Raw genomic sequence first — 12,618 nt, forward strand, 5'->3', positions numbered from 1 at the left:
CTGTGCAACCATACCACTTCATCTGTTTGGATTACCAAAGATCCACAAAAATGATGTTCTATTTAGATCGATTGTTAGCGCTCCTGTCTCTCTGATGTATAAACTGGCAAAGCACTTGCCTCTGTGCTCAAGCCGATCGTGGAGAACACTGATTCACAGATTGAGGATTTCATTACATTTCATTGAGAAGCTCGAACCGAACGACATCCTGGTCAGTTTTGGTGTTGTTTCTTTGCTTACCAAAGTGGCACTGAGTGACTCTCAGGAGCACATTAGTTCCATTTTCCCTCAAGACTTTATCAAGCTCTTTCATGCACGTCTCAGCACGAGCTTTTTCACGTGATACGGCAAGAGCTGGAAGGAGGCGCTATGGATTGTCGTCTTAGGCCAGTGGTGGCCAACTTCTTCATGAGACACCTCGAAGCGCAGGCACCGAACTTGAATAGCCTTCATGCCAACATAAAATTTATCACGGAAGTAGAAAAGGACAAATAGCTATCCTTTCTAGATGTGCTGGTCATAAGGGATTGTCAAAACCTGGGAGACAGCGTGTATCAAAAATCGACAGACCGGTACCTGCTCAAACTGTCAAGTCATCCCAGAGGCAGAAAAGGTGCATGATCAGTACCCTCAGGCCGAATATGTGAGCAGCAGCACCTCAGACGCAGGATGTAACACCTTGAAGGCGTTCTGAAGAGCAATGGGTACTCCATCGGTTGTATAAGAAGTGTACCAAACACTCGGCGAATTGACACATTGGAAAAAGAAACGTCGAGTGCAGGCTTTGTGCCAAACATTCCAAGAATGACGAACAGAATCGGCAGTATACTGTGCAAAGACGGCGTAAAGACTACTTATAAACTGACAAAGAAGATCAAAGAGTGTTTCAAATCGAAAAAAAGGAGAAAAGGGATTCACTTGCAATGCCAGGAATATACCACATACAATGCACACACTGAAAGTCTTATGTTGGAATCAGTGACTGAGTAATAAACACCAGGATCACAGAACGTTAGCGGTATTGCAGGTTGGGGCAGGTGCAGAATTCGGCCATTGCAGAGCATGCGCTGTATGTGGCAGACCTTGCCGACAAGGAATTCTGGCTGTAGGGAAGAGGTATCACACCCGCTGAAGAAAGCTTCAATGGGAACGGACCCTGGAGTCCCGTGCTGCTGTGAGCGACCGTTGCAGGTAGCAAGCTAGTAAGCGCCCCCCCCCCCCCCACCCCTTCCCGGAAATGACCTCGGGAAAACCCCTTGGACGTTTGCGCTCCAGTTACACGTAATCTGCAGCCGCGAGCTCGACTTCATCCACCACCAGAAATAGAGAATGAAGCTTTGACAATGGCAGCCACTCGTGCTGGCGAAATGTCAGGAAAATCGTTGAATAAACGTCGACCAAAGAACCCAAGACAGAAGCCAACAGGTTTGTTAACAAGTGGACACGAAAGTCCTAACAATTTTGTACGAGCAAAATGTTCCAACTGCGACATGCTGCATAGAAACTGCGTCCCATTATTACTTCCCTTCCTCTCTGTCTTAAGCTGCATGCAAATTGAAAAGCTCGTTCATCAGGGGCTTTTCGCTGTTATTGACAAAACACCACCAGCAGTTGTATTGTAATCATTACAAGCAGAGGATGTTTTCGGTCTCTTTCATCTTCATGAACGCCAGTTTCGCTTAAATGAACGATATATTTGACGCATTAGTGTCGCTACTTTTTGTTCCTTATTTCACATTCTCATCACAACCGTTTCTCTTTACACGTTATCAGAATATGGAATCGAATTTGTACTGCAGTGATTATTTGTTTAATTATATTCACGGCTTATGAGCCCTATTTTTCGGCCATTTGCGGTAATTCTACTTGCACGGCATGCCTTTGTGTCTTGTAGCTATATGTTAATCGAAGCATACGAAATTTGATACCAAACAGTGTTATGTTGTCTTTTTACTTGTGTTATTATGTACTAGAGGTGTTGGCAATGCAAGCTTTAATAAGGAAAACTTTTTTCAAGAATATAATACACACATCAAAAAAAGTTTTGCATGACTTATGTTCCGAAAGTTCCGGAACCTATACAGAAAATTGGAATAGAGATAACCATAAACATCATTTCTGTCCTCTTTATTGCTCATGGAAACCACACATTGCATGTCGTACCACCATAAAGCGAGACCTTCAGTGGTGGTGGTCCAGAATGCTTTACGTACCGGTACCTCTAATACCCACTAGCACGTCCTCTTGCATTGATTCATGCCTCTATTCGTCGTGGCATACTATCCACTAGTTCATCAAGGCACTGTTGGTCCAGATTGCATTGATTCATGCCTCTATTCGTCGTGGCATACTATCCACTAGTTCATCAAGGCACTGTTGGTCCAAATTGCCCCACTCTTCGGCGATTCGGAGTAGATCCCTCAGAGTCGTTGATGGGTCACGTCGTCCATAAGCAGAGTTTATGGAGAACATGCTGGCCACTCTAGTCGATCCATGTCGTTATCCTGAAGGACGTCATTCACAAGATATGCACGATGGGGGCTCGAACTGTCGTCTATGAAGACGAATGCCTCGCCCGTATGCTGCCGATATGTTTGCACTATCGGTCGGAGGATGCTATTCACGTATCGTACAGCCGTTACAGCGCCTTCCATGACCACCAGCGGCGTACATCGACTCCACATAATGCCACTCCAAAACAGCAGGGAACCTCCGCCTTCCTGCTCTCGCTGGGCAGTGCGTCTAAAGTGTTCAGCTTGACCAGGTTGCTTCCAAACACGTCTCCGACGATTGTCTGGTTGAAGGCATACGCGACACTCATCGGTGAAGAGAACTTAACGTCAATCCTGAGTGGTCCATTCGGTATGTTGCTGGGCCATCTGGACCACGCTGTATGGTGTCGTGGTTGCAAAGATGGACTTCGCCATGGACGTCAGGAGCGAAGTTGCGCATCATGCAGCCTATTGCGCATAGTTATAGTCGTAACATGACATCCTGTGGCTGCACGAAAAGCATTATTCAACATGGTGGCGTTGCTGTCAGGGTTACTCCGAGCCATAATCCGTAGGTAGCGATCATCCACTGCAGTAGTAGCCCTTGGGCGGCCTGAGCGAGGCAAGTCAACGACAGTTCCTGTCTCTCTGTATCTCCTCCATGTCCGAACAACATCGCTTTGGTTCAGTCCGAAACGCCTCGACACTTCCGTTTTTGAGAGCTCTTCCTAGCACAAAGTAACAATGTGGACGCGATCGAACCGTGGTATTGACCTTCTAGGCATGATTGAACTACAGACAACATGAGCCGTGTACCTCATTCCTGGTGGAACGGCTGGAACTGATCGGCTGTCGGACCCCCTCCGTCTAATAGGCGCTGGTCATGCATGGTTGTTTACATCTTTGGGCGGGTTTAGTGACATCTATGAATAGTCAAAGGGATTGTGTCTGTGATACAACATCCACAGTTAGCGTCTGTCTTCAGGAGTTCTGGGAACCGGGGGTAATGCAAAACTTTTTTTTGATGTGTGTATTAAAATGAATGTTAGTTACTCATACTGTTAATACGGTCTGGTGACGCTAAAAAAGCGAATCCCTTAAAAGTGAATGAGTTTTGAAGTTTGTAGTTTGCTTAAGGGGTAAAAACAAATGTACCTACAACAATTGCCGAAATCATTTTCCCTACTGTTTATTTACGATGTTCGAGTTTCAGTCTGAGAATCCGGTTATTATTCGTAACTACGCTTTAGACCCAGACCATTGTTACAGAAATGCGAATAAATCTCATTGGCCTGTAAATAGGTATTTCTGCGCCCCATCAGTGCAATAGCAGCCAGCTACACCGTGTTTTCGAAAGACGAGTGTTCCCGATGCCAGCAAGCTCAAGATTCACATCGAATGAGCAACTATATCCTGCCTGTCGCTAGTGTATTGGAGAGAACTGGCAACGTTATACGAGTAGAATACATTTGACAACTATGTGACTATCGAATTATTTCCTGGTTTGTTTCAGAAAAAACTTCGTAAATTCTCTCAATAATTTATTGTCGTTTAGATTAAATATTCTGAACTGTTGTCGGTTAAGGGATCAGACAGAGGTAGCAATGGAGTCTAGGAAGCTTATTCAATCAAAAACTGCAGAATACTTCCCCATTTAGTTTCCGAATTCTCTGTCTTTGCCATGACTCTTAAATGCAGTTGTGTGCTGGCTTACGTTTACCTTTTCTTTGAAAGAGCTACTATTGGACAGATCGGCAGTCTGTAAAGAAATCCTAAGACAGCTTCTCTGCCATATGTTTTGTCGCTACCTTGATTCTGCACGCTGCAGATATGAAGGTGGAAACATACTGAACTTCACAATTGTTAGTGCCTGATTTTTGGAGCAAGATGTTCGAAATTCTGAGGAAAACAGAAGAAGCTATAGAGAATGAGATTGGAAGAACTATGTGCTCAGATTAAACAAGCCCCTGCTTTTCAATCTAAGGTTCATACAAGTTATGACGGAAATAAAAGAAAGGATCAAGAGGGAGATTAAAATTCAGGCTGATAGGATGTCAATCATAAGATTGGTTGATGACTTTACTATCCTGAGTGAATGTGAAGAAGAATTACAGGAGCTATTAGGAGAAATGAACACACTGATGAATGCAGAATATGGATTGAGGGTAAAACGGAAAAAGAGCAATGTAGGCAGAAATGAGAGTAACTTGAGCTTAACGGAAGTAATGAGAAGAAACAGAAATAATAACAGCGAGAAAATTAACATTAGGATTGGTGATGAAGAAATAGACGAATTTCAAGGAATTCTGCTGTCTTGGAAGCAAAATAACTCTTAACAGTAGAGGGAAGGAGGGCACAATGAAAAGCGGAGAAGCCCTTACAAAGAAGGTATTTCTTTCGAACAGATGTCAGCTGGTATCAAACATTCCTTAATTGTAGGAAGAAATTTCTGAGAACGTACTTCTGGAACATAGCATTGTATGTTAGTGAATCATGGACAGAAGGGAAATCGGAACAGATGAGAATCGAAGGTTTTCAAATGGTTCAAACGGCTCTGAGCAATATGGGACTTCACTTCTGAGGTCATCAGTCCCCTAGAACTACTTACACCTAACTAACCTGAGGACATCACACACACCCATGCCCGAGGCAGGATTCGAACAGCGGTTCCAGACTGTAGCGCCAAGAACCGCTCGGCCACCCCGACCGGCTCGAAGGTTTTGAGATGCGGGGCTAGAGGAGGATGCTGAATGATAAGTATGAGGAGTATGAGGATGTTCTCCCAGAATCGGTTAAGAAAGGATCATATGGAAAACGCTGACAAGAAGGGATAGGGTGATAGGACCTATGTTAAAACATCACGGAGAAACCTCAATGTACTAAAGGAGGCAATAGAGGGTAGAAGCTATTGGAGAAGACAGAGACTGTAGTAAATCCAACAAATAATTGAGGATTCAAGATGCGAGTTCTGTTCTAAGATGAAGAAGCTAGCGCAGGAGAGGAATTCGTGGCGGGCAGCATAAAAGCAGTCAGAAAACTGATGAGTCGGCCATGACTGCATCAAAAGCGCAGATAGAGGAGCTCTTGGACTTGTCTGACTCTTTAACTGGTCTGATTGTTCCCCCGACTTAAACCACATTGAGCATGTGTGGTATGGCCCTTGGGAAACGTGTTGCAGTGACGTCCACATGCATCAACGACCATCGTCCGCGCTTTTGGAGGAATGGAACGCCCTACCTTAGCAACGTTGTGTCCAGCTTGAGAGCATGCATTGCGGTCTGCGGTGAGTACACATCGTCTTACGAACCACGTCCGCCGGCCGGTGTGGCCGTGCGATTAAAGGCGCTTCAGTCTGGAACCGCGTGACCGCTACGGTCGCAGGTTCGAATCCTGCCTCGGGCATGGATGTGTGTGATGTCCTTAGGTTAGTTAGGTTTAATTAGTTCTAAGTTCTAGGCGACTGATGACCTCAGAAGTTAAGTCGCATAGTGCTCAAAGCCATTTGCACCATTTGAACCACGTCCCGCCTTTTATAATGTCCAGGGGACGATCATGAATCCCAGTGACTTCAGTGTAATTGCTGTGTTTCAATAAAAGTGTCACTTCTGTTTGTCCATTGCGTACTTCTTTCCAGTATCCGTCTGTACCAGAGTGTAGCAATTCGTCCTATGTATGGTCGAAGTTACCTCGAACGTTCTTACGTGACAATGACACATTATGCGAAAGCTACTTTCTCCCTTAAGTTTTGCACATCAGTGTATGTATACTATATCAAATAATAACAAGATAACAGCACCGCGGACCACTCGCGCGCCGTCAGGAGGATAGCACTCACAAACTTTCTCCTCTCTGTAGTAAATGTCAGTAAACATGTAACTGCGGTACCTTTCCTGTCTTGACCACGAGCGCTGATAGGAGTTACAAAAAGATCATGGGCAAACTGTAGTACACGTTGGATATTATCAAGACTTCCTTCAGCACAAGCAGGTGTTAAGTGATACATCATAAATGTTTCATTGTAAACCACGTACTTCAATTTTCCCCACAGATAAATGTCCAGAGCTGTTTAGTCTGGTGAGAGTGCATACCATTTTATGTTGAATTACGGTGGACGAATCCCGAAGGGAATATCCCGGCCAGTAAATGCCATACGATCATTTCATTTCATTTATGTTAGGCGAACGACCGATCCGATATCTTCACATTTTCTATTGAGATATTCTGCAGTAATTGGGAATGTGGCAGGGCATCCGTCATGTTGGTACCACACGGATTACTTTAATGCCAGTGGGGTGTTTTGCAGCAAATGTGGCAGCGTGTCCGTTAGGAACTGTAGATGCGCCTACTATTGGTAGAGTCCATCAATGAAACAGATACCAATGACGCCATTCTTGAAACACCCGTACACCCCGTTGACAGACGTAGTAGTTTATGCAATTCTATGAGCCAGTTTAGATTTTCAACTAACCAGCAGAGCATATCACAAAGACTGATTCACCCGTTGTTTGCATACGGTGCTTCGCCTTGAAACGTTGCGCAGAAACGCCACATCACTCTGCAATTTCGTAGACAACATTCGGAGAATTCTTCATTGTAAATAATAACAGCCACACAGTTGCAGGGTAAAGGCGTCGTCAGTAGTTAAAGTTAAAATATCACCTCCATTTGTACAGTATAATTATGAAGAAATGGTCGATGTGAACACGGCATACTATCGGTACTTAAACTGTGAATTAGCGTGAAGAGGGTGTGGAAGCACTAGGGCAGACAGTTTCACCGAGAGGGGGCACTTGTGGTATGCGCGAGACTCTCGCGCACATTAAAACACAGGGATACATACTCACGGGCGTCAAAAGTTTATAGGTGGTGCTAATTCAAATCCTCTGTCTTAATAAATAAAACATATCAGAAACAATTAAACCAGTTACATACAATAGAAAATACGAACACCCATTCGCCTGTGTCCTAAGGTCAAGCAGGTGAAGCTTGTGCTAAGGAACACATCTAACGAGAGAGGGCACTAGTGTTATGAGCGAGAATCTCGCGCAAATTAAAGACTAGGATGCGAACAAAATGTTGTAGTAAATCGAAACCATCTGTCGTCATGAATAAAAAACATAACAGAATCATTTAAACCACACATATCATTAACCGTGAAGATATTCAACAGTTGCTTCTTCAGCCATGTTTAAAATTTTGAGATTTGGGGAACTTCAAGAAACTGCCATGTGTATGTTGTTAGTAAAATGTGGAAAGGATGAAAATCTTACGTGTGCTACAGAAGGGATGTTTGTGAGACCACTTTTTTGAAGGTGGGACGATAAGGTCTGCGTCGCTGCTGTCTCGTTCCTATTTGATCAATTTGCACGGATAGTAAGTCGTCGAAGTTGTCGATCCAATGTAAAGAAAATGGTTACAGTTTAAAATAGAAAAGTCGATATCATAATCCGGCATCTATAAACGTAAAAATTTACCCTTATGACGTGGAGGAAGTTGTGGAGTTGTTTTAGCTGCCGCCGGCCAGAGTGGCCGTGCGGTTCTAGGCGCTACAGTCTGGAGACGAGCGACCGCTACGGTCGCAGGTTCGATTCCTGCCTCGGGCATGGATGTATGTGATGTCCTTAGGTTAGTTAGGTTTAATTAGTTCTAAGTTCTAGGCGACTGATGACCTCAGAAGTTAAATCGCACAGTGCTCAGAGCCATTTGAACCATTTTTTTAGCTGTCTGTGGAATTTGGCGAATATCACTTCTACATTCTAGCTGCTTCCGTAAGGTGGTAGACTCAGTTAGGCGAACGTGTTACATTATTTTAATTAATTTTGTTGGGCACCACCTTTTTTAAGCTGGATTAACCGATATACGATTTTCATATAAACATGAACAAATTTAACTTGAATGTGAAGTTAAAAGTTTTCAGCTTGCCAGTGAAAAATACAGCAAGGAAATTAAGTGATCATTGGAGCACAGCGAGAAATGAAAAAAAAAAAAACAGTGCTCCGGCAGAATGTTGATTCGTGAAAGTCGATGAAAGACGTCCCACCTTGATTGGAATGTAAATAGCTAGGAGGCGGTTCTAAAGTCAACCCATGCATATCAATGGCGTTGCGCACTCTTCCGCCGTTGCCTGCTTGTTAGTCACGGCGCGTGGTTTGCGCATCCCCATAAAAGCGGTTTCCGGTCCATATCTCCTTTATCACGGTGCAAATGGGCCGCTCTTTCGCTATGTAATCAATAACTGCGGTAAATACCGCTGCGTGCCTCGAGACCCCGAGAAGAGATTACCGTACAGAGGCAGCGAGTTCACTGCTAAATGAAGCGAGACGGCTGCGTATTCTCGGAAAAGCGTATTCATAGACAGGCCCATCACAGTCTTATTCAATGAAAAAGCACTGTGGCCGAAGAGGAGAGGAAAAACCGACAGAAAGTGTAAAGTTACAGGACTAAATCAGGGCTCTAAATTCACGTGCAACTGGCTGTAAGCACTTCCTTTAAAACGTATAAAGGTGTGCATAAACTGAAACGAGAAATTTGGCTGGAAAGTGCTAGTAATGTTGGAATGAAACTCATTGTTTTTCATTATCTTTCGCATGATATAACATGACAGCTGTCTCAGAGTATCTGTTCAATACATGCCTTTCGGGTCTGTCAGATGGGCTTCACCTCAGGCCAACTTTCAGACGGAATGATATACACTGAAGCGCCAAATAAACTGGTACAGGCATGTATATTCAAATACAGAGATAGGTGAAGAGGCAGAATACGGCACTGCGGTCGGCAACGCCTATGTAAGACAGGTGTCTGGCTCAGTTGTTGGGTCGTTACTGCTGCTACAGTGGCAGGTTATCAGAATTAAAGTGAATTTGAACGTGGTGTTATAGTCGGCGCACGAGCGATGGGACAGAGCGTCTCCGAGGTAACGATGAAGTGGGGATTTTCCCGCACTGCCATTTCACGAGTGTACCGTGAATGTCAGGAATCCGGTAAAACATCAAATCTCGGACATCTCTGCGGCCGGAAACATATCCTGCAAGAACGGGACCAACGACGACCGAGGAGAATCGTTCAACGTGACTACAGATTTCAATGCTGGACCATCAGCAAGTGCGAACCATTTAACGAAACATCATCGATATGGGCTTTCGGAGCCGAAGGCCCACTCGTGTATCCTTTATGACGACACAAAGCTTTACGTCTCGCCTGGGCCAGTCAACACGACATTGCACTGTTCATGACTGGAAACATGTTGCCTGGTCGGACGAGTCCCACTTTCAAATTGTATCGAGCGGATGGACGTGTGGGGATATGGGGACAACCTCATGAATCCATGGACCCTGCATTTCAGCAGCGGACTGTTCGTGCTGGTGGAGGCTCTATAATAGTGCGCGGCGCGTGCAGTTGGAGTGGCGTGGGACCCCTGATACATCTAGATACGACTCTGACAGGTGACACGTACGTAAGCATCGTGTAGGATCACCTCCAACCGGTCATGTTCATTGTGCATTCCGAGTTGGGTAATTCCAGCAGGGCCCAAGGAACACTCTTCTGAGTTTAAACACTTCCGCTGGCCAGCAACTCCCCAGACATGAACGTATATATATATATATATATATATATATATATATATATATATATATATACACGTTCATGTCTGGGGAGTTTGCTGGCCAGCTGTACCAGTGTGTATATATATATATATATATATATATATATATATATACTCCTGGAAATGGAAAAAAGAACACATTGACACCGGTGTGTCAGACCCACCATACTTGCTCCGGCCACTGCGAGAGGGCTGTACAAGCAATGATCACACGCACGGCACAGCGGACACACCAGGAACCGCGGTGTTGGCCGTCGAATGGCGCTAGCTGCGCAGCATTTGTGCACCGCCGCCGTCAGTGTCAGCCAGTTTGCCGTGGCATACGGAGCTCCATCGCAGTCTTTAACACTGGTAGCATGCCGCGACAGCGTGGACGTGAACCGTATGTGCAGTTGACGGACTTTGAGCGAGGGCGTATAGTGGGCATGCGGGAGGCCGGGTGGACGTACCGCCGAATTGCTCAACACGTGGGGCGTGAGGTCTCCACAGTACATCGATGTTGTCGCCAGTGGTCGGCGGAAGGTGCACGTGCCCGTCGACCTGGGACCGGACCGCAGCGACATACGGATGCACGCCAAGACCGTAGGATCCTACGCAGTGCCGTAGGGGACCGCACCGCCACTTCCCAGCAAATTAGGGACACTGTTGCTCCTGGGGTATCGGCGAGGACCATTCGCAACCGTCTCCATGAAGCTGGGCTACGGTCACGCACACCGTTAGGCCGTCTTCCGCTCACGCCCCAACATCGTGCAGCCCGCCTCCAGTGGTGTTGCGACAGGCGTGAATGGAGGGACGAATGGAGACGTGTCGTCTTCAGCGATGAGAGTCGCTTCTGCCTTGGTGCCAATGATGGTCGTATGCGTGTTTGGCGCCGTGCAGGTGAGCGCCACAATCAGGACTGCATACGACCGAGGCACACAGGGCCAACACCCGGCATCATGGTGTGGGGAGCGATCTCCTACACTGGCCGTACACCACTGGTGATCGTCGAGGGGACACTGAATAGTGCACGGTACATCCAAACCGTCATCGAACGCATCGTTCTACCATTCCTAGACCGGCAAGGGAACTTGCGGTTCCAACAGGACAATGCACGTCCGCATGTATCCCGTGCCACCCAACGTGCTCTAGAAGGTGTAAGTCAACTACCCTGGCCAGCAAGATCTCCGGATCTGTCCCCCATTGAGCATGTTTGGGACTGGATGAAGCGTCGTCTCACGCGGTCTGCACGTCCAGCACGAACGCTGGTCCAACTGAGGCGCCAGGTGGAAATGGCATGGCAAGCCGTTCCACAGGACTACATCCAGCATATCTACGATCGTCTCCATGGGAGAATAGCAGCCTGCATTGCTGCGAAAGGTGGATATACACTGTACTAGTGCCGACATTGTGCATGCTCTGTTGCCTGTGTCTATGTGCCTGTGGTTCTGTCAGTGTGATCATGTGATGTATCTGACCCCAGGAATGTGTCAATAAAGTTTCCCCTTCCTGGGACAATGAATTCACGGTGTTCTTATTTCAATTTCCAGGAGTGTATATATATATATATATATATATATATATATATATATATATATATATATATATATATATACACTGGTACAGCAGCGTAATATCATGTAGGACCCCCGCGAGCAAGCAGAAGTGGCGCAACATGACGTGGCATGGACTCAACCAACGTCTGAAGTAGTGCTGGAGGGAACTGACATCATGAATCCTGCAGGGCCGTCCATATATCCGTAAGATATATATATATATGAAGAAACACAAACATCCACTGTAGGGATTTCTTGCAATGGAAAAGTTTTCAACAAATACAACATGAGGTGTGTGTTTTGCTCCGTGAAACTGAGGAATTAATTGGGTCCTGTCAGAGACGATCTAGATCTCAGGAAAAAGGCGTGTACAAGATTACAAGTGAGCGTGAAATGTATATTGACCACTCGTATGGTGCAAGACCAATGTGCTGAACACCATCGTCATACACGTTTGGGCCAAAAGGATGAAGCCGAATACTCGTATTGCCTTAAGACAGGACACGTCGTCATGTACCAGACGACAAAGAGTAAATATTCAGTAGGAAAACAACAGTGGCAGGTTTAAAAGTGTGGCCCTATTTTAGCATATCTGCATGTCTTCGCGGACGGTGCATACCAACAATTTTGGCTACTTATGATTAGGGCGTTACCCGCAGTTCCTGAATGAATTCTGAAGATGCCTCAACATGGCGAAAGGCGTCAATAAAGCTTCTGCTGTCATTACAACCAACGCCGATTTTTTCTACTCAAAATAGATCGCGGTAGTTGTTCAATTAACTTAGAATGGGAGGTGTTATACAAATTTTATATCCTCAGTGTCATTTTTTCAGGGGCTCTAAGACAAAGGAGATAACTGTATACGAGGTATGATTGAAAATTTTTAAGAATGGTCTTGTAATTGTACAGTCGTGATACTTACAGGCTACTGTGACGCATCTCCTTCAAAAAGTCCCTTCTGACTGAACATACCGACTCCAACGGTATT

This window comes from Schistocerca serialis, chromosome 4, assembly GCF_023864345.2.
Source record: "Schistocerca serialis cubense isolate TAMUIC-IGC-003099 chromosome 4, iqSchSeri2.2, whole genome shotgun sequence".
NCBI lineage: Eukaryota > Metazoa > Arthropoda > Insecta > Orthoptera > Acrididae > Schistocerca > Schistocerca serialis.